This window comes from Apteryx mantelli, chromosome 4 (genome assembly GCF_036417845.1).
Source record: "Apteryx mantelli isolate bAptMan1 chromosome 4, bAptMan1.hap1, whole genome shotgun sequence".
In the NCBI taxonomy this organism is placed as follows: domain Eukaryota; kingdom Metazoa; phylum Chordata; class Aves; order Apterygiformes; family Apterygidae; genus Apteryx; species Apteryx mantelli.
Genome location: NC_089981.1, coordinates 1,837,669 through 1,861,105, shown reverse-complemented (window position 1 = coordinate 1,861,105; position 23,437 = coordinate 1,837,669).

The following is a 23,437-nucleotide window of genomic DNA, read 5'->3' as shown; positions in this document are numbered from 1 at the left end:
AGCATGTTTCAATCAGGAATCACAATCACAAACCTAAATATGCTTTCTGACAAATATCATCAAAAAGAACAGATTATCATAAGCCCTGCATTCACCTATCCCTTAGTCTCCACCTGGAGAAACCCAGACAAAATTAGGGAATTTAAAATGTTAAAGAGCTGCTGTCTCTTCAAATCTACAGTTTGTTTTTCTAAGAAAGCCTTCTGATCCACCATCCAGAATCCTGTTCCTCTTCTTCCCTTCCCCAAATCTCAGTTCCAGGAGGAGATTTGGGAAAATCCCTGCCTTGAATCACTTGTCATGACAGCAATGCTAAAGTAAGTCTATTTGCAGTAGAACAGCATTGCCCAGAGTCAGGAAGTCCTAGGGGCATTTGGGGGTTTCCCTGCTGCAAACAGTTGAGGAAAACTCGATGAATCAAGAACAGTACTGTTAAGAATTTTAGGGAAATTTTCAGTGTTCAGCTAGGAATTAGGTTATATCTTATGGAGTATGGAGAGATATTGGATACCTGTATTTCCACTGAGATACCTATTCCTTAGATTTTTATAGTGTAAAGCACCAGACGACTGGCCAAAGTCTCCAGCCTCTAAATAAAGCGGTGAAAAATGTCCCAACGATTAAACTGGATTGTGGCTCCAGCATTGACTATGGTATTTAACCGTGCTTGGATTGCTGCTCTGATAGATTACAAAGCTCAGCTATGACATAAGGTCAAGGCCTTGGAAAGGTGTTAGCAGAGCTCCTTTAAATGAAGCGTTCCCAGAGACACCAGGCTGGCACAGACTGATGAAAATCGGAGTGAATGCTTGGCATTGGGGAACGGCCTCTGTGTCCATCAGTGTTCCTGGGAGCCTTGGAAAGTCTAGTACAGTGTATGTCACCCTTCACTGTAAGGCAGACACCTAGTGCAGCATCCTGCTCCTCTCATGCTCCTATTTTACCATGCAATGAATCGCAGTCCCCTCAAAGGTCTCTTGCTGTCTTCAGCAGCTCTCTCAAGTTGAGGCACCTCATGTCAGCACACCAATATATGTGAGATGAAACCTGCTTGTGCTGTGCCATCCTGAAGGATTTCCTTTCTCTCGGAAGCTTAGCACCACCATCACTTTTTTTGTGTAGAAACGTGAGCAGACACCACTCTCCAAAGCTCGTAGGCGCTAGTGGGAAAGCATAACCTCTCAAAATACTTAGTTATTCCTCTTAATGCCAGGAGAAGCCTAGACCTGAGACTTACACAGCTCTAAGGTGTCTAAAGGTAAAAGCCACAATACCACCCCAAAGGCTCGGGTTTGACTGGTGACAATATGCTCACATCCTTTTGACCGACAATTTCCAAAGAAAGATGAGAGCTGCATATAACTTTGAATTTAGTTTCAGTTCTATTCTGAACAGCCATGCCAAAAATAGAACAACATTCCTGAAAAGTCCCTCCTGAACACTTTTCTTTGCCTCCCCATGGTTGAGATGGACCCCAAAGAGCTGTGCTATGCAGCCCACAAAAGAGATGGTCTTCTTTTCAGCAAGAAGGTCATAAATGAGTTTGGGAACTGTGACAGTAGAGTAACTGATATCTACAAAGGACAAGCAGCTCAGGAAGAAGTGCACGGGAGAGTCCAGCTGTTGACTCTTCTGTATAGTGATGATGCTAAGCAGGTTTCCAAGAATAACAGTGGCATAGAAGACTAAGAAGAATGTGAAGCATACTTTTGCTAATGTGAGTCCCTGGAAGATAAACTCTGTCACATTGTTCTTGTTCTTCACATACGTCACGTAGACAGGACCTGAAGCACAGAATAAAGCCACCTGTGACGGCATTAGAAACACAGTGCTATCAGTACACATCCATGTCGATCACTGGTATGTTCAATATCAATGTATTCCCTTTTATGCCTTTTGGGGAAAGTTTCCTTTCAAAGTCAATGCTTCTCTCAAGGAGTGACAGTTGATATCTAACTCAGAATGTATTACTGAAGTGTGTAATAGGGAGCTCCGTTTATTTGTTTGAGGGAGTTGGTGGAAATATCCTCCAGATTCATATTTCTGATCTTTGCCCCTTTTAAAAAGGAAGACTAGTCACTAGGTTCCCTAAACATCCACTTTTGAAGTGTTGATTTGGAAATGAAAAACTGACTGAGAAGGATAGTGCATGTTTTGATTTGAGTCTCAGCACACTAGTCATCCCCTAAGGAATTCTGCTCAAGCAGTGAACGTACCTTCTTTTTCAACCCTCTGAAGGAATTCAACAGAACTAGTCCTTACTAGTGCTCTCTGACTCTGGTAGAATGTCCATGCATTTTTGTGCAACCATCAGTATTCCCATCATGACACAAGGCAGCTGGCTAATTAACATCACTTCAGCTATCAGTGTAGACCCTTCTGGAGGAGGTAAAGTGGACACCTACCTCATGTCTGTTTAGCAGAGATGTGCCTTTAGGCACAAACTGTCTTTAAGGTGCCCTAAGTGAAATCAGACCATGTTCAAGGCATGCCAGGAAACCTGAAGCAGGAGAGTCATTGTCCTGTATGTGCTGTACTGGGCTACATCTTGTGTGGATTGGTCCCAGTTATTGCTCATGAGTTTCTGGGTTGTGACCTCAGTCTCCAAAAGAGCAGGCTTGTATTTCCTCAGACCACCTTTCCTACAGTACGTGGGTGAATACTGGAGATAATCTGCATTAACGATGTGTCAGTAAGTTTTTTGTACACCTCAGCCAAGTTCTGGACTAGGCATGGAACCCCCCATAAACACACTTGTGATGCCCCTGGGGTAATAAATACACCGCTGCTGAATCTCCTTTACTCACCAACACCCTTGTATTCACCTTTGCTGCACTCTAGTGCAGTACGCAAGTATCACTAGTGTTCAGTTTCTACACTGAAAAGATAGATGGCAAGAGCTGCATAACAATGTCCACAATACAGGCAAATCCTTTGGGATCTTAATCCTGTTCCACAATCACAGGTCAATCAGTTCTTTCTCACGAGATCTCTGCCTCTTCCACCCTCCAACTTTAGCAGCAGAGGAAATATTCTTTTGTGTCTCCAGCCCTATCTCCATGCCACTCCGTGGGCAGAGGGAAAGCAGTGTGGGGAAGCCCAAAGCGTGTGTGTTAAGAGCATTGTTGCCACGATGTGTACAGCTAGAGGGGACAAGTTAAGACTGAGTACACAGGAAATGCTGCAGCTACCTATTGAGTCCTTGACTCTGTAACACCAGAAACTTCCTTTTGACAGATATTTCTGGAAATGGCATATAACTGAAAAATAAGCAAAGAAGACACCAATTAAAACAAAGGGTAAAAAAAAATTGAGTTCTTTCTACTTAATAAAATGCACCTCACAAAAGTCACTCAACAGTAATGCCTCTTTTCAAAGGCAGGATTTCATAGTCACGCTTGAACAAAACAAAGAAGCAAGATCAGAAAACTTACACAGTTTATATTTGCTAGTCTCCAACAGTTTGCCTGCTATTCTCCTCTGATGACCTCTCGGACCACTTCAGGCAGTTTCATCAAAACCTCTCAGCTCCAAGCTGCTTCTTGTGTGTCACGAGAGCAGTCCACATCTCTGCCAGGGCTGAAAACTACAGAGGATGAAACGGACAGCCTGAATGTCTAGCTCCATTTCTCATTCTGCAAAAACAACTTCCAAGAGCATCTGCAAGAACAACTCTCTCTCTCTCTCTCTCTCTCTCTCTCTCTCTCTCTCTCTCTCTCTATCTCTCTCCAGATGGGGAAGTTGTGGCAGAAATATTTCAAGTAAATTGCACAGCAGAAGCACAAGCTTACCAGAAGCAATGAGATCCCAGAGGCATGTGAAGTTTTCTTTGTCAGAAAGAATCAGTGGACGGGGAGCTAAAATATGTATTTTGGACAGCTATTAGAGTAATCTCTACAGGGTGACTCTGGAGCATGATCACCTAGACCATGTCACATTGTGTGGGGGTTTGCTTGCTTTCTTGCTTGCTTTCCAATGCTGTCCAGATAAATGGACTTCATTTAGTATTAGCTATGTGCTTCTTTTGGAAACATTTCTATTTAAAATCAATGTCATGGCTGACCATTTGCCAGAGTTTGTGTTCACATTACCCTTGCAATCAAACATTTTTTGAGTAAAGATGTCTCTTACACGTGTCAGATATTTTTTCCCTTCGAAGACAATATTTCACATATGCTTTCTTCTTTCTTATTAACTTGCTCTTACCATTGCACGTTTGCAGCATAAATAAATATCAGAACTGTGCTATATGACTGTTGGCACTTAGACATCTGGTCTGTACACGTTTGAAACAAGAAGTAAACGAGGAAATCATTTCAAGACTTTAAAAATGTTTGTGGTCAGGCCTCACTACTTGCCAGGTATTTTTACTCAGGCAATGCAAAATATAGAAGCAGCTGGTTAGTCCTCATATTAAGTCATTCTAAGAATCTGGGCCAATGTGTAGAGGAATCAAATGTTGTTGTTGTTGTTGTAGTCGCTTTCCATAAGCTATGGTCCTGCTGTTGCCTGCTAGCATCCGGCAGCCAGAAGAGAAATCTGAAAAATCATGGCGTTCTTCCCCAAAACATTTAAAAGAAAAAAAACAGTTTTTAAATAATAAGCCTTAGCTTGAACTGGCCGTGTGCCCTAACCCCTCAGCAGTTTCAGTATGAAGGGGGTCAGTGGGCCCCATCTGTCTTTCTACCTGCCCCACCCCGGGTGAGACAGAGCAACCTCTGAAGGCGCCTGTCCCTCTCTGTTGACAAGGGTGCTGAGATAGACAACTATCCTTCATTGCATGAAGAATTTAGACTGCTACAAATAGGTGGGGCTGGTCCCACCTTTAGCTGTGTCCACAGAGTGTGAATGCTGGGTGAGGGACATGCTGGCCCAGGCCTGAGGGACACTATCCCTCTAAGCCTTGAGAATCAGGATTTATCCCAGTTCCGTCCTGCTGGCTGCCATCCACATAACCCACCACGGTGAGGAGAAGACACTGAGACGTCCGCAGTGTACTGGTGCATGCCTGTGAAATGGGAACCCACTCTGCCACCCCCTGCATAGAGCAGAGGACATTCGGGGAACCAGAGCATTTGCGACATTGTCCCAGGGTTTGGTCTGTAGATCTGCCGCTCTCCTGTGCAGGGAACACCTTCTTATCTTGAATCACACTTAAGCCATGTTAAGGTGCAACACAAGTGCAAGCCAGTGTTTATAGGGAACATGAAGTGAAGGAAGGAAAAAGAAAGTGCTTTAGTTACTTTCAGAGTGCATTACACAGATGTCTTTCTCCCTCATGCAGCTCATTTGCTCTTTTCCTCCTGGCAAGGTAGGAGTCAGGGTCCCGTGGCTCCTCGTGGCTCCTTCGTCCTTGTGGAGAACCTTAGCTGCTACAACTAACCTCCCTGTGGCAGCTGTGACTGGCTCTGAGATGATTTAATCTTCCATCTTCACATTTCTTCTCTTCCCTCCTGCAGGAGTAGCTGCTCCAGCTATTCCCTTGGAATACATGTTTCTTCCTTTGCCTGGGCCTGTAGATGTGCCCTGTTGGGCTAGGAGTTATCCTGCGTACAGGAATTATTCCCAAACAACTCTTTTTTTTCACTGACACATAAAATTGTGCCCCCCAGTGCTTTCTTTGGTGGCGACAATTTCCTACGGTGAGCAATTTATCTTTCACTTGGATCTTTTATTCTGTTTTAGTAATAAACAGTAAAATGCAAAATCTGAGGCAGAGATGAAGGGCAGAGGGGATGGTCAGGAAGGAGGGCATTAGTGATAGGTGAACTACTGCAGAAAGGCAGAGAGTTGCTGCACTGGAATGGGAAGGGGAGAAGCTTCTCCTCATATCATCTGCATCAGCAAATGACCCAACCAGCATCTAATATCAGCAGTTTAATTGCTAACCCATGGATTCAGCATATGACAATGCAGTACTCCTAAGAAGGCATTTACTCCAAAGTAAAGGGGAAGGAAGCCTTTGGTACAATTGCTTCCAGCAGCAGGGGACCTTGAAGGTCTTGCAGACACCTTGGGCCATCATTTCCTAGCTGAGTAGATTACAGAGTAGATGGAGTTTGTCTGACGGAAAGTTTACACCCGGGAGAGCTCGGACTAATGGGATGCTCTGCCTGGAACACATTTTAATATTTTTGACAGCATTCATTTATTTATTTGCTGGTGTCTCAGCAGTGCTTGGAAGCCCCAGTCCTGGGCCTGTGCTATTCAAAAAGAGAACATAAAGGGAATCCCTGCTAGTCACAGAGTTTACAATGCCATTCCAATCAAAACATGAACTTTCAGCGTCTTCCCAATTACTGCAACAGCTAAAACCAAGCTTTTCTTCAAAAGGGAGCTTTCAGTAAATTTTCCAAAATGGAATTATAGTGAGAGAGACTTGATTTTCTCAGCTCCTGAGAAAATGTTACCACAGTTCTACACCTCACCCTTTTCACGCCAAACTTTTCTATTCCACAGTTTTCTCATGGCACTTTTCACCTCCTCATTTCTCAGCGTGTAGATGAGTGGGTTCAGCATGGGTGTGATGATACCGAAAAACACAGCTAACCTCTTGTCCTCCGAGAGATTGCTGGATGGGCGTATGTAGGTGAATGTGGATGGCCCAAAGAAGAGAATCACCACAGTAATGTGGGACCCACAGGTGGAGAGGGCTTTCTTCCGCCCTTCGGACGTTTGCCTTTTCAAGGAAAACAAAATGACAATGTAGGACGTGAGCAGGATGATGAAAGAGACCAAACAAATCATTCCACCATTGGCAACAACAATGATGCCTGCAACATAGGTGTCGGTACAGGCCAGTTGTAGTAGGGGATTGACTTCACAGAAGTAGTGGTCAATTTTGTTGGGGCCACAAAAAGGGAGGCTAACGGTTATGAGGGTCTGCACCAGGGAGTGCACAAAGCCCCCCACCCATGAACCCATCACCATCCAGCCACACACACGCCTGGTCATGAGGGTGGTGTAGTGCAGGGGTCTGCATATGGCAAAGTAGCGATCATAGGCCATCGCTGTGAGGATGAAGATCTCAGCGCCGCCGGAGATATGAAACCCAAATAGCTGTGCCATGCAACCCCCAAAGGAAATGGTTTTCTTCTCAACAAGGAAGTCAGCAATCATTTTGGGAGCTGTGACAGAAGAGAAGCAAGTATCTGCAATGGACAGGTGGCAGAGAAAGAAATACATGGGGGAGTTCAGACGTTGACTGCTAACTACAGTGACAACGATGAGCAGATTTCCTGCCACAGTAACAATATAGAAGAACAAAAACACCACAAAACATATTTTTTGCACCCCTTGGTTCTTTGAAAGGCCCAGAAGAATGAATTCCTTCACACTGCTTACATTCTCCATGTTGATCAGACGGGTGGCAATATGCAATATACAGCTTATACACCTGGGAAAATAAAGACAGACACATGATTCATCAGCATTTTTTCATTATTAATAATGAGTTCTATATCAGAAGTGGATACAAGCCAAGAAAGATATAGCATTAGTATTAAGCTTATGAAGTGTTTAGTTTCTGTCATGTATTTTTTTTTCTCACAGCTACTTAATTCTCCACAGTACAAAGCTTCTGCCATGGCTTTGGTGGCACGGAGATAGGTGCACTTTGTGATATGTTCCTTAATCCTGGTGCTCCAGGATTTTGAAGGACTGGCTCCATGGCTGGTAGCCTTCCATGCACTAAGGACAAGGCCAGAGTGTTCACCTTGGGCACTACAAGGCAGATAATGCAGCATGTTTGCCCTCAGGGGAGACAAAGTCCCTGACAGCAATCTTTGTAAAATGGGTGTCTTTTAGAATACCTGGAAATATTGCTCAGAATGATGATTTGCTTTATAAGTACACATGATCTTTGAATTCTTGTTTAGAAGGGAAATGTACCCACAGGCAGAGAAAAGAACTCTCTTGTCTATATACATTTTGAAACGTAAATATGAAATGTCACAGGCTGAAAAATGAGTTCTGGGAAGGTTATCTATCATGGAGGAGAAAAAATTGCAGATATGACTTACTGTAGCATTTCACATTGTTCTAAATCTCAGCATTGTTTCTGTCAGAGGAAGGAAGAATGAAAGACTCTTGTGAGATCTTCTGTCCCAGCACTGTACTGATTTTACCTAGTATGATTTTTGATACACTCTGCGTGATGCTTTCAAGGGTTAACTTAGCTTAATGAAGCTAATCTAACTAAACTCCTTCAACAGCCAGTATAAGTCTCTCTATAAGCTGATTCAGAATGACTGAATTAGGGTCCTTTGCAGAACCCCTTTTTCCTCCACTCACTATGAGGAGCTTAAGCAAATTAGCACCACCAGGTTAGAATGACCTTTAGAGAATAATCCCTTTTGGTCCCTGAAAGTAGCTCAGAGCTTTTTGTAATGCCATCCACCTGTTTTAGGTTATGGCTGAGCTCCTTGTCCCTAGGCATTTCTACATCCATACAGTTTCTCATTCGAGACAAGGTCACATTCCAGCATAAACATGGGACTTCTTTGGTTCACCCTGTGTTCCAGCTACAACCCATCGAGCATTACATGTCACTAATAAATGAGTAGCCTACATCTTTAGAAAGAGTGTAACGTCTCTAGCTTGCCATTATGCACCCAGACCACCAGAGTTCCTTTGGTCAAAGAAGTCTGGGAACCACCAGATGAAACTCTTCACAGAGAGTTTAAGGTCAGCCAAAAGCGGGCACTCTTTTAATAAAAATATCCACTGTATGGGCTTCCTTCTAGGATCAAAACATTCTCCGTCAGCTGGTGTTAAAATGCACCATTTTAAGTCCTGCAGAATTCCATCACAACCAGGTCTTCTCATTTGTATTCGTAATCTGTGAGCAAATCTGTGGAATGATTCAGTTAAGCCAAGTTATCTACCAACTACTTCCATCTGCAGCATAATCAGAAATTCTCGTGCAGGCACAAAGGGATGAAGCATCCACAGGAAACACTGAAACTGAGAAAAGCCAAGATTAGTTTCAAACCCACAAAGTGAAGCCGAGAGAGGAAGTGGGCAAAGGTAGGGACTTTTCCTATGCTTACAGTTGTACTTACACTAGATGAAAGTTTTTCAAGCAGAAGGGTAAACTTTACATGGATGGTTCCCCTTCAGATATTTCTACAAGGAAAAGGATCAGTAAGAACAACGGGAGGTCAGTTTCTCCCTCGTCTTACCAGGTCGTGATCCTTTCTACCCCTCTTCCTTCTACTGAGCAACGACGTAGACTTCTCAACAAAATAAATGACAGGGATGAAATTAGCACACCTTTATGGCTGTGCAGTACCCAGTCGAAAAGAAATAGCTGGGCTCCATCCAAGCCAGAGCAAGACTGGAAGCATACCACAGCAATCGCAGGGCCATATTTAGGCAGTCAGAAAGGAGTGACCAAGAGAGAAATGGTCAGGGGAAACTGTATGCCTGAATACCAGCAGGTGGCAAATTCCTGAGCTAAAAACAAGGTGTGCATCTACAAAAGGACCGATTCGCAATTCAGACAGCTCGACTATGTGTCTTCCTTGATAAAGTCCTTTCTATCACCACCAAACTGCATTTAACAAACTACCCATCTGTCTGATCTCATCTCATCACCTTAAGTCATGTAGGCACCTGTACCTAAGCTAGGCATATTACACCTGACCAGTCTACTTGTAGATGTGATGAATCATGTGCTGCCAGTACCCGTTTCTTACTGTTGACTCCAAGAGGATTACTAGAATGACTAATTCAGTAGAGGATTGCCACCAGTTATGGCTTATCTCTTCAAGTGCCTTTGCAGGGATAGACCTGAGGTATATGACATAATGCAGTCAGCTGCAAAATAAAATGAATCTCATGTGTACTCTTAACATCTCAAAAAGGGTGAGAAATTGCACCATCTCCTTACTGCATGCATTCTTCCCTGAAATCTCAGGTGGTTATGGGAAACAAAAGAATAATATCGAAGCAATCGAATCTGCGGCTGTAGAACTAGCTCTGTATATGATTCTAGCCAAAGACAACTAGAGACAGTTGATAACTTCAGTGGAAGTTCCTTTCTGTATTTTCACATTTGTGCAAGAAGAAAGGAAAGGGAAGAGGAAAGCAAAGCAAAGCAAAGCAAAGCAAAGCGAGAAACCAGAGAAGCTGCAAAACTTACCTCACCTGTGTTTAGAGATCTAATATTTTGTGTAAGGGCTGTACAGCTTTATCTCCTCAACTTCTGTCTCCCCTGGTATGAATGTGTTAGAGCACAGCACTTTTAAAGAACATAGAATGGCTTCTGAAAACCTTCCAAAACTTGCTTAGGTGGCTGTTAGTGTATAATCCAATCCCGTCTAATTTATTACTTGCTTTCGTGTGTCACAAGTGTATCTTGATGTTTCCTGCCTGTGTGAGAAGTGGTTTAATAGGCTGTGTGGATGATGTGACCTGGGTGTGTTGAATGATGCTTTCATACCCCAGCAGCTGCAAAAAGGGCTGAGAAGAAAACCGTTTAAGTACCAACCTTTAACCCTCTCCCAGGAAATCTTCCACCTGAAGGGCTCTTGGGGCTGGAGGAGGGAGGGGTGGAGGCTTAGTGAAGGGAAGGCGTGAAAGAAAGGGGCAAAGGAGGAGAATGAGTTCTGTCTTGACTGAAAAGTTTAAGTAAATGTATTTTAAAGAAACAGTTGTCAGTCAATGCTTTTATAATGATATCACAAAGGCATTTCAGGGTTTCTCCATAAGAAATAACAGTCAAAGGAGTAGCTGAGTATTCAACTGGACAAGCATATGCATGGACCTATGCAGTTAACGCTTCTCGGAGTTCTTCCTTACTCCAAGCTGATAGTTGTATGGATTTCCCATGTGTAAAGGGCCATTAGGTCCACTGCTCTGGCTTCCTAGCATTGTGAATGCTAAAACAGTCCATTTGTAATCCAGATATTTTCTCTCCTTTTTTAACTTCTGTGTATTCCAAAAAACATGTCAAAGAGAAATCTTCATTAAAGGAAAAAAAGAAAGAAACCTCAAGCTGTAGGAAGAGTCACCATCCTCCAGGGATGGTAAAGAATTCCTATCACAGGAGTCTTTTAAGGACAGGTTGGGCTCATTTCTCTCAGGAGTGGTCACGATTAAGTTTTTATAGGGACAGAAGATGTCCTGGGTGACCTCTTGATGACCCTCCAAGTCCTATCTCACCAGAAATTTCATCACTGGAAATCCAGTGAATAAAGCCTCTTTGCAAGAATTTGCATGTTTTAACAGAGGTCAGTGAATTACCAAGTCAGTCAAAAAAATCCTTCATTTACGAATTGGGAAACTGGGGGAGGAAGTCACCTATTTAATGCCAATGGAAGTCAGCAAATTTAACCCTGACTTAGTCACTCTAGGCTCTTCTGCGGAAAAAAATGAATGTCCCTGGAGGCAGATGCATCTGATCTACCTCAGAACTGATTTTAGGATGCGATTAGGTCTGAAATAGACATCTAGCTTTTAAACAAAATAACTGAGGGCGGACAAATCTCACTGTCATGATGGGCCCCATCTTTCTTAACCTGAGCAGCTGCAGTCAAAGGTGAACCTATGAAATGAAACCAACGAAGGAGGACAGCAGAGAGGTCTCATGGTTTCTAGTGAAATCTCTGCTAAAGCAGTATTGTAATCAACCATTAAAGGGCTTCTCCAAACCTTGTTTACTGACATGAAATGGCTTCAGGAATACTGCTACTCCATAGAATTAAAACAAACAAAAAAGAAAAGTTTTGACCCCTGTTAGTTCTTTGAATGTTCTGGTGCAGACATTTTCCCTTCTTTCTCTGCCCTCAACTTAATTTCAAAAAATCAGATTTAGATCCATTCCTTTTAAATCCAGCCCTTCACTTGCTCACAAACTGTTTAGTGTTAATTAGCTCCACGCACCAGCCAAACCAGAACGAGTAATGGAGAAACAAAGGAGGGAAGGATTGAGGGCAGGAGCCAAAAAAAAACAAATAGAAAGTCTGGAGAGCTGGATGGAGAGGCAGAGAAATGCCCTTTCAGCCCTGCAGCAACAGGCAAGTGCCAGTGCCAGGAAGAGAGGTGACCCTCCCAGCAGCTACTGGGAAGACAGTGAGATAAGGTGCTGTGGCTGGGAGCTGAAAGCTTTCTCAGAAGCACTAGGGTGAGAGGCCTTGCATGGCACTGCGTAAGGGGAGCGAGGCATCCCCAGTGTGGGGCGAGACGGTGGTGGGGAAGAGATTTGGCACAGGGACAGGAGGGTGGCTGATGGCTCAGCAGGAGCTGTGTGCTGCAGCCACATAGGGAAGGGAAAAGCTCCTTACAAGCACCTTTCTCTCCACTGCCTGTACAGGCAGCCTAGGGCAACTAACTCATCTGGAGATGGCCATCTTGGGCGAAAGCTGGGAGAGATGAGTTGAGATGTCCTCTGGGGACAGCGATGGAGAGGCTCAGGGTGTAGGTGAGGAATTGGTGCTCTTCTCTACACACACAGAAGCACCACGCATCACTCCAGGACCCCTGTGTGTTGACCAGAGCAGCCATGGCACCAGCTGAATGGTCCCCTAGGTGTTCAGGCCTGAAGGATGTTTCTATACAAGCCCAAAATAGCCAGGATGAAACTCATGCCTGCTGAGAATGGCCTCCCAGGAGCTGCCAGAATGCACTGGAGTCCTGCAGGCTTGGCCTCAAGTCAAAGTGAGGGAAAAGACTCCCTGTAAGGTTCAGGGTCCCAAAGACATGCCCAACATCCTGGGTCACTCTTCCTCCCTCCACTCTGCATGCTCTGCTTAGCCGTGCTCTGCGCACCATGTCCCCTTCCACAAGGGGGGACCACGTAATGAGAAGAGGCACTGGCATGGTGTGCAGACAAGGATCGCTCTCACCCAGCTCCCTGCTCCCCAGCACAGCCCTGCTCGGAAGGGGCACGTCACCAGCTGAGCTGCTCCCACCGCAGTGGAGATGCCCTGGCTCTGCTGGGGGCTGAGCACTGCTGCCCACCTCCCCTCAGTCCCCTCTGCAGGCTGCCCCACCCTCCCACACCTCCTCGCCAGCAGGGATTTATACAGCAGTCTCTGCAGCAGTGTCTCTGGGCACTTGGCTTCCTTCTCCGCACGTTGCTTTCTCTGCAAACGCTTGTCGGAAGGTGACTTTCCCAGAGCCATGGAGCCGGTGGTGACGGTTGCTCCTGCCCAGGAAGTAAATGACCGGGTTGGTGCTGCTGTCCCAGAGAGATGAGCCAGGGACAACCAAAAATGGGAATTTACCAATGTTTGGCATGCTATGGTAATGCTTTTTCACTACTTCTCCCTTCTTCAGACAGTCTCACGATATAAAGAACACAAGAACTGTCTGTCCAAAGTTATAGCTTGACTCTTGCACTGATGCTTTGCTTCCCAGCTGCATCCATGAGCAGCTCTAGTTTCACAGACCTTGCAGAAGATGGCCTACTGCTGCTCAGGGTCACACAGATTGAGAAATTGTCAGTCCTCTTCCATAATGCCTGCTGCTGATTTCACAACCTCCCTCAACACAGCTTCTCATTCCCCAAGGGTCCACTGTCACTGCAGAACCTCCCTTAGCACACTCATCACTACTGAGTGTCCTCTTCTGACCTCAAAACCTCTCCCAACACAGGTTGTCACCATACATTGTCCCCTACTACTTCACATTACCTGTTCTACTGTAGGGTCTCCTTGAACTCTGTAGCCAGCCTTATGACACCTCAGCAGCCACAATTCTGCAACCTCTCCTAGTGTTACCCTTTAATAGCACCTGTTCCAACTCCTTTGGAGGTTTTATTGACTGACAAACAATTTTCTCCATGTAACAGTCTGTTCAGTGCCTCATTTACCTCCATGGTCCTCAAGCTGTAGACTGCGGGGCTTACCATTGTATAAAACACAGACATCACCTGGTCTTGGTCAGGCAAGGAGCCAGAGCTGTGGGGTGTGTAGCTGGAGTGCCAAAGGATATGGCAAAAACTATCAAGTGCACAGGATGCACAGGTGGAGAAGGCTTTGTGTCCCCCCTTCCCAGGATGGCAGAGATGATGTAGATGTAGCAAAATGCATACCTCCAGTATGACAAAGATGTCACCTAAGATGCAAAATGCTGCAAGGATGATCTTGTTAACCCCGATGTCAGAGCAGGAGATACCACAGATCAGGGGTACCACACCACAGAAGTGACTGGTGGTGCTGGAATGGCAGAAGGACACCCAAAAGGCACAGCTGCTGTGTATCATTGAGATTAGAGACCCACAAGAGTAAGAACCAAGTCACAGCTGGATGCTGAGGCTTCATGACATGACAGCTTTGTATAGCAGTGGTTTGCAGCTAACAGGCCTTAATGGGCCTGATCATCCTCGCCTGAGGCAGCCACTGGCACCTCCTGCCCATGGGCCCAGGAGCCCCATTTAAGCTCAACCCTGGGCCTTCAGTTTCTGTCTGAGCTACCCTAGAGGAGCACTGATCTCCAGCTCAGCTCAGCTCAGCTCAGCGTGCAGACTCCATTGCTCTGGACCCTGCCCTGTGGACTGACTTCCCAGCTTGACCCTGCACCTATCTTGTCACTTTGGGCCTGCCAGTAGGCACTGGACTCTCTCTGTCCCTGGTTACCCTCACCAGGCCTGATCCTGGCTCTGACCCGCAGGCTGACTTCTCAGCTTGACCTCATACCTGCTTCATCACCAGGAACTCTCCTGGTCATCTGGACTCTTGGTTGAACTCGGCTACCACCTCTAGGTCTTCTCTGCCCACCTGGCTCAGGGCCAGAGGGACAGGCCCTGGCTGCAGCCTCCTGAACTTATCATTCTACACATCCTGAATAGGGAAAAGGAAGGAAAAAATGGGCACTTCTATGGCATAACTCATCTCATCCTGTAGCAGATGTCTAAGATACTCACATGAACCATTCTGTAAAAATACCTGTTACTTTTTTTTTCCTCCCCCTCCCTATTGAGAAGAAACTAAGATGGAAGACAGAAACGAAGGCATGCTTAAAGGTATATCTCTAGGTGAGATGAATTCCATAAGCAGGCATATGTATGTAGAGCTTCTCCAGATTTATTACAAATAAACCAACTATTCCTTCAGTGCCATATTTATAACTGTGATACTAATATTTTTTTAATTCAGAAAAGGATATTAAAGTCCACTGCTTGGATTCTAACTGTTTCCAGTCAACTTTGATGGCATTCTACTAGACAAATGTCTGATAGAAAACACTCTTTGATTAATTCTGCTCGTTCCTGCACCAAACCAAGCTCCATTCACACTCATAACAAACTGACTGTCTGACTAGTAGGTACATGGACGTATGAATTCATGAGCTGACTTTTGAAGGTGTGCAGGATATACAGAGTTACCTGTGAAGACAGAAATGGATGGTCAGCATCTCTGGGGATAATAAGGTATCAAATGCATTTGTCTGCATGGGATTACAATGATATTCCATAGCAGATGTCAGCTGCACTTAAACTCCACGACTATGAAAAGAGTTAAATTCATATCCATTTTCACTTATCATGTCTTTATTAAACCAAAGGTAAGTAACTGCAATTTGTTTGCACAGAAGAACACATCACTACAGTCTGCTGCTGCTCTATCAATTCTATCAATAGAATTTCACACGTGTGAAAATGAGGCTATTCTAGGATTCCTAGACTGTAACCTTCTAGTTCCACATTGTCCTGAAATGATGTTTTGCTAAATTTCAGTCTACTTTTAAATAGAAACAGACTTTATCTCTGTTATTTCTGTTTTGTATAACAGAGATGGTCTCTTTCCAAAATGTTGAGAAGATTTGGATTTATTCCACTCTTGGTAATACCCAGCACTCTGAAAAAGAAGGAGAACAGGCTTTTATCTATCTGGTTAATGATGGAGCTTCTATATGTATGTACACACATCTGGAGATCAAGGGTCTAAAAGCAAATCTGGTAAATAATACAGTCCTTATCTGGAAAAAAAAAAAAAGCAATTACATAGCAACTTATGCTTGGATCATACAAGAACTTCCAAAGTGAACACAGATGTTACTGGCTGGGGAGGCAGCACAAGTATTTGGGGAAGCAGAGTAAAGGGAAGACAAGAGGATTTTCTTCTGTGAGGTGAATTGAATAACTGTGAAACTTCCACCTTGCAGGAACTAAGTTACTGTGCTCCTTCAGCAAATTATCCATTATGAACATATTAATTATGTCACCAAATACGTCAAAAGTTCAACATCTGGCAACAAGAGAAATACAGGGAGTTGCATTATCTGTTTGTGTTAGACTAACTGACTCTTAGGATTCAGTTCTTCTCACCTAAATTCAGGCATCCTACTGAAGTACCTCATGCTGGTGCCTAGGAGGCTGGAGATCTCTCAGTAGAGATAAAAGGGAGAAATTAAGGAGGACTGTGGGTGAAAACACTCATGTCATCTACCAGGAAGCACCTAAAAGCTTTGTCTGAATCTAATCTAGTCATCTAAACCCCCTCTGGACTCAATGGAGAGAGACAGACAGCTCCTGGAGATGATTCAACTTGTCCTAAGGAAGAAGCGCTCTGTGAAGATGCTAACTTCTTTCTCTCTGATGAACACAGAGGAAGCCTGATTAGCTTTAAATAGGTCACTTGCATACAGCTAAAGCTCAGTAAGGAAGTCTTCCTGTATGTTTTCCCCAAGTGTTTCACACCCATGAGCATTTGAAAGAGTAATCATGGAGCCTGGCCTCCTGCATTGCTGTGGTATGGAAATATGGTGTGATGGCATGGCGCAGAACTGCAGGCTTGGGAGGGTAAGGCTGGTGGATTTCCAGGGCAGGAATTTGTTGCTGGTTTTTTTTTCACACATGCACATGCAATTTCACACATGCTTTCTCCATGTCATGTTGATTAGGCTCCATGCATCCCAGATTTCGGGATGTGCATAGTTTACTGTGCACATAAAGACAGTCAGAACAGCACACGGTGCAGCTCAGTGTGATATTTCAGAGAATGTGAAATGCATCTCCTGGACAGAGCTGTGCAGTAGATCCAGACCCATCATGGATCTTGAGCACATGCCACATGTCTATAGAGCAGTACAGCAGATGGGATTCATCTCCCTGCAGTTAAGCTATTTAAAAGTTAGGTGACTGAATCTAATCTAGTTGTCTAAGCTGCCTTTGTAGCGAAAGAAGGAGACAGGCCATTCAAGAAGATAATTCATCATTTATCTCTGGCAAATTCATCTTACAGGGAAGTGGGACCTTTTCCATTTCCACTCATTTCCTGCTGGTATTTTAAATGCTATTTAAATTTGCCCTCACTCCCACACCTGCAGAAAGAGAAGGAAGGTTCAGAAGCAGTGGGGGAGTCATTGATATTCCTGGTGGAGGCTGCTCTCCAAAGATCTCCCATCTTTGGGCAAATAGTGTTTCTCTTCAATGGTGAATTCCTACTTCTCTAATCTTCCTTTTGCATGAGAGAGCAATGTTGAAACATTGAAATGTCTTCTGGGTCAATTATGCTAAATTTCAATTGAGAAAAATCAAAATGCTTCACTTTGATCATTTTGAATCATTTAATTTCAATAAAGAAATTATTAGATATTTCGGAACGTATACCATAGACATTGCAATACAGTAATATAATATGTAATAATAGAGTGTGTTTTGAATTAAATGAAGCTAGACAAGAAAGTAGGTATGAAAAATGCTTTGGAAACTGGAAGTGCTTCTCCACCTGAAATGTAACAATGGATCAATTTCAAACTATACCAGCTGACTAGCTGGGCAGTTGGTTTAAAAGGAAGTGCTAAAAACATGGGAATAGGAGCACTTACAGAGATGATTTATTTATTTATTTATTTATTTATTTTTCCTTGGGAGATGTTGTGCTGCAAGCAGGAAGGGGACCTGTGGGAAGACAGAAGCACTGTGGGATGCGTGGAGGAATACTGGGACTTTTAAGTTAGTGATAATTCTGCATGCGTGTCCATCACATGCACCTCTAAGCGCACGAGGTTTATCAACTGGAAATAACTGAGTATGTAATTACCTCACAGGAACAGCTTTTGGGAAAGAGGTCTTCAGATATGCATGGGGGTGAGGGCAGACTGAAATAGCAGCAGGTGGCTATGGCCCAGAAGTGAAGGGGCTCAGCTGGACTTCAGGGAGAAATAACAGAATGGTGGAAACAGTGAATTTAGGAGCAGAGTTAGCCAGCTACAAACGAGGGACATGTCTGCAGAGGATGCGCAAATGACTTTTTTGCAATTTCTGATCGCCTCACAGCCTGTCATTGCTTGAAACAAGGTAAACCCTGGCCTCAGCTCAGTTCTGCCATTACCAGCATTCACAGTATGTGTCGTTACCTGTGGAGGCTAGGTTGAGTGCCACAGAGTTGTGCAGGGACAGCCCTGAAGAGCTGGAATTCACTACCCGCTGCTAAGGATAGAGAAAAAAAAAAAAAAAAAGACACAGTTGCCAGTTTGGGGAGGGGGCTGTTCTTCCTTCCCTGCCCCACTCCTTCAGTGACCACCTCCATTTATGCCCCACTGAAATTTTCCAGGATTCAGCTCTGTTGGGGTCTTGGTAATTTTGCTGCCATTACTTAGAAACACAATTTTTCATTTAATTTTAGAATAAAGAACATCCTGAGGGAGCCTAGCAGGGAGGATGGAGCCCACCTGCAATGTGAGCTGCAGGGAGGGATTATTCCCTTGCAACAGAACTACCTCAGAGCATCTTGTCTCTATGTCTGAAACACAAATGGCCATGAAAGAAAAAAGGATCGTTCTCAGCCCCATGTCTGAAGGCAGCAGCTAAGTCTGTAATTGGCCTGGGCTCATAACGAGCATCCTTAGTTGGACAGCTCAAGACCTGACAAAGCTCATTAATCCCACTATTAGTCAAAATCAGATTGCTTTAATCGCATTACTCCAGGAACATAGTCCTGGTGTGGAGGCCAGAGTGCACGATGGTTGAAATCTGCCACAGTCACTGCCCCTGTGGGCCCCTGCTGTGGAGGTTTGAGCTGGGGCCATGGGGCAGGAGGTCTCTGTGTTGGGCTCTGTGGGGCACCGGAACAGAGCTGGGGCCTTGGGGCAGTGAGTGGCAGCTGGGGCCATGGGGCAGGAGGTCTGGGCTGGGGCTGTGGGGCAGGGGGAAAGAGATGGCCGGGGCTCCATGGGGGCAGGGGCCGCATCTCCCCGGGCTGAGCCGTGGTGCCCCATAGCAGCCCTGCTCCCAGCATGCCGTGGGGATGCCCCAAGGCATGCTGGGAGTGTGGCTGCCGCCAGCCCAGCCCTGGTGCGGCAGAGCCAAGGTGCTGGCACCCTGAGGGCGCTGCCTTCCTGCCAGCTTAAAGCCATGGGCTCTATGCAGCCCGTGCGTCGCTGTCTGCTTTCCAGGGGCGTGCAGTTGTGTGCCTTGCAGTCTCCTCGATCGCCTCCTTGGCACACTCCAGGCTCCTTTGTGCGACCTTAGATCCCTTCTCCATGCATGTGCTGATGCTCTGGTCCCCTCGGATGCTCCTCGGACCACCCTCAGGGCAGACTGAGAAGTAACCAGAGAGGGTCACCAGAATGTACTGTGTGCAGGCACTATTCCCGTGCCTCGTTCGGGTGTGTGATACTGCGTTGTCACGCTGTAGATGGGAAGCTGCTCTCAGTCTCCTCCACTGGGAACCCAAGCAGTGGGATGGCACTGCGAGTGTTGCAGGCTCCATCTGAGCATCACATTTTTCTTCTGCAAAACGAGTGACTTTAGAATGGAAATGGGCTTTTGGGGCTCCAGTGATAATCTCCACCTGGCGCCACCCTTCTTTTGGTTTTGCCCTGTTAGGATCACATCTTCAAAACCCCCCCAATTAGAACCCACCCCAAGACCAGGATTCACAGACGTCGTCTCTAACGCAGAGAGAATTTAGTGCCGAGGGAAAGAAATGACCTTTCCGATAAGCAGTTTTATTTTTCTTGATTTTCCCAGGCTTTGACACCGTTTGGAGGCATTCATGGTGGATTTGCCTTAACACAGTTTTCAGGGTGAGAGAGCAAACCCCTCTGCTCCTTCGCTAGGCCATGCCATCTCCATGCCTGTGGCCTAGGGAAGCAACAGCTAGGAGTTGGCCCTTCCTCCCCAGAGGCTGAGAGAGTGCAGTCACAGTCTTCCTCTTTATTCATCCACTTGCTCATTTAGGCCTTCCTTCCTGAGCAGAGCCTCTCCTTGCCAGCAGTTGTAGCCCCGCAACCCTGATCTGGGGACACTGCGGGAGTGGCATGCCTGAGGTGAGCCCCAGCCTGGGGGACCCCTCCTGTGGCTCCCCGTGCCCCCTGCTGTCCTTGGGGAGTGGGCAGTGAGGTGTGGGCAGCTCCCTAAAGTGCCCCAGGAAGCTCCCCTTGCCCTTGCAGGGCCCACCTTGGCAGCACCTGGGGGGTCAAGGGGTCCCTGCAGCCCCTCTGTGACATGGCCTGGGGCATCACGCAGTGCATCGCAGCAACAGCCGCGCCCTCCCCATATGGCCCTGGGAGCCTGAGCTGAGCCCAGGTGCTTGGGGCTGCTCTCGCCACAGCTCTGCCCTGCCCTGCTCTGCTCTGGAGCAGCTGCTGTGCAGCGAGCAGGAGAAGGCGAGACGAGGTGGTAGCACAGTGCGAGACGCTGTTTGGTGACCTTCCCAGCAGGTCGTTGGAGAGGAGCGTTTCTTCCTGGCCACAAGAGCTCTTTGGACTAACTCGGTAGGCTGGGAATTCCCGCTGTGCCCCTAGGGAAGTCCTCGGTGCTGCTGGGAATTGCTGCCTGCGGGAGCCCTCCATAATATGGCGCTGTCAGGGCTGCAGAACTTGCACGTTTAGAATCTTTGCTCCCCGGCAGCGCGTCCACCCCCGTGTTACTAGTCCCTTGTCAGCTGCGGTCATAGGACCTTTGGTCCTCGCTCCAATAACTCTTTCCTCCTTTGCCGCTGTCACACCTGTGGTCCTTGGCACTGTGGAGCCAACCTGGTTTGACAGGAGTGTTTTGGAGGTGGACAGTCATGGCTACTGGAGTCTTTGAGCACTGGGAAGGTGCATGAGAGGAGCACTTGTAAAGGTGCTTCATGTCTGAAGAATTTGCAGACAGCTCCTGTGTATTTCCCTGTTGCTGCTGTTTTCGGTTTTGGATCATCTTTCCAACCACACCTTCCAACTTCTGCCCCTCATGTCTGTGGGCTCAGTAATTTACGTATTCTCTTGTGAACCAAACGCTTGCTTCACTCGCAGGAGATTTACATTGTCGTCTTCAGCAATTTTCTTTGCCTGAGAAACTTCTGCAAAAGTAAAGAGCTTTACTTCCATGCTTACAAAAGTCCATTTGTGGTTCATATGCTCTTTGAGTTCAGGTTCTGAGGAAGAATGGACCTCAGGCAGACTGAGCGAGTCCTTGCAGAAGTCAAAATGACTTTACCTTACTCCTTTTCGGTAAGTAATGGATTTCACACAGCACAGTGATGCCAGTGCACTTTTCGCTCAGCTGAGAAGAACTTCCTCCAAAGTGTACCACAGTCTAAAAGAACCTGTATCTTTGCTCCCTATAGGCACGCTATAGCGTGAGAGAAAGGAAGCCTGTTGTATGCTATCAAGCTCCACTGGAAAGGGCTAATCTCTCGTGTAGAAGGGGGATAGAAGATGTTAAACGAAAATGTAGCTACGCACAGTGCAATCAGAAACTATGTCTAGGTTCTGTAATTAATTGATGGTGTGCGTGGTCTCTCTCACCACATTTCAGCCTTAAAGGAGATGGTGCTGTTCCCACTGCTTTACCCAGAATTCTTTCAGAGATTCCAAATCCGACCCCCCAGGTAACGGGCAGTGCATTTGAACTACAGAGCTAACTGCTGCAATTATGCTTTTCAACATGAAAAGTATCCTCCTTTTTTTTTCTTCCCCTTTTTTTTTTTTTGGAGGGGCAATATCTCAAGACGTAGTGGTTAGCTTTATATATTCTTGGCCAACAAAGCTTGACTCACTGGATGTTGAAATATGACTTGAAATCCTTCCCTTTCCATACCTTTAAAAGTGTGCAAATCTTCAGATGCTTTGCTGCTTTGGTCACAGGAATTCCCTTTTCTGGCTGATGTTTTAAGGAGGGTGTGGAAACAAAGAAGACCTTTTTTGGCCTCCCAGCTGAAGGCTTCCTCCCCAGTGCTTCCAACAAATTCTGGGAGGCACAGTCCAAGAGACTCCAACTGTGGCAGGGAGAAAGACAGGCTTTGCTCTCAAATCTGTCTAAGACGGGAAGTGTTTTGGTTAGGAGGGAAGGCCGCTTTGCTTTCACAACAGGGGCTGTCATGGGCACTTTTCCATGTCTTTGTTGTAGCTACGTACATCTCTTTTTTTCATGTTGCAGAGGCTGTCTGTTCTATGGCCCACCAGGCACTGGAAAGACACTGGTGGCTCGAGCGCTCGCAAATGAATGTAGGCAAGGAGACAAGAGAATAGCATTCTTCATGAGAAAAGGTGCCGACTGCCTCAGTCAGTGGGTGGGAGAATCCGAGCGACAGCTGCGCTCATTATTTCGGCAGGTAAGGAGGAAATGCGCAGTAGGTTGGGTCAGAGTTGGACCTCTACTTTTCCGGGGTGGACGTCTTCCAGGAGGACTTGGCCTCTTGGGCAGTTTGGCAGTGTCTCCTGTTGAAAAGGGAACATCAGTGTTTCCTTTTCCCGTGCCGTGCTGCTTTGCCTGAGGGGCTGGAAATCTTGCAGATGTTGGGTCCAGCACAGTGCCAGTGCCTTTGCAGCCATAATGTTTATCCTGCATGTTCTCGCTGCGTGGTGCTCTGTTTCACATGTGTCAGTATGCCTGCATCTGTACTTCCCTTCCAGGCCTATGAGATGCAGCCTTCGATTATTTTCTTTGATGAGATCGACGGTCTCGCTCCTGTGCGCTCCAGTCGCCAAGACCAGATTCACAGGTACTTCCTTTCGCTTCCATCTCCATGTCATCTGCTTCATCTCTAGGAAAAGAAGACCCACCTGCTTCCCTTTATAGGACACACACCCACACCCACACTCTGAACTCCTCGAGTACAATGACACAGAGCTTCATAGCAGTTTAAAGGCAGGAGTTGAAATCAGGTCACTAAGCTTGGTGTCCGGACAAGGTCTCTCTCGAGACCTTGCCTCGCTTTTTCTGTCTTACCATGAGTCCTTTCGCTAACAACAGCTCATCCAGAAAAGCTTCTCCTTTCTGAGTGATGTGACTTTGGAGAAAGTCATGCCAAAGGTAACAACAGCTACTAAGCCAGGGAATCCAAACAACATTTGTTTGGTAGTTCTATTGTCACAACGCTCCTGGTGCTTATGGATGGCTTAGACAGCAGAGGAGAGATCGTGGTCATTGGAGCCACCAACAGGCCAGACTCCCTGGATCCTGCTTTACGAAGGCCTGGATGCTTTGACAGGGAGTTCCTTTTCACCTTGCCAAACAAAGAGGTAAGGCTGTTTCGGCAACCTTCCTGCTACTGGCACA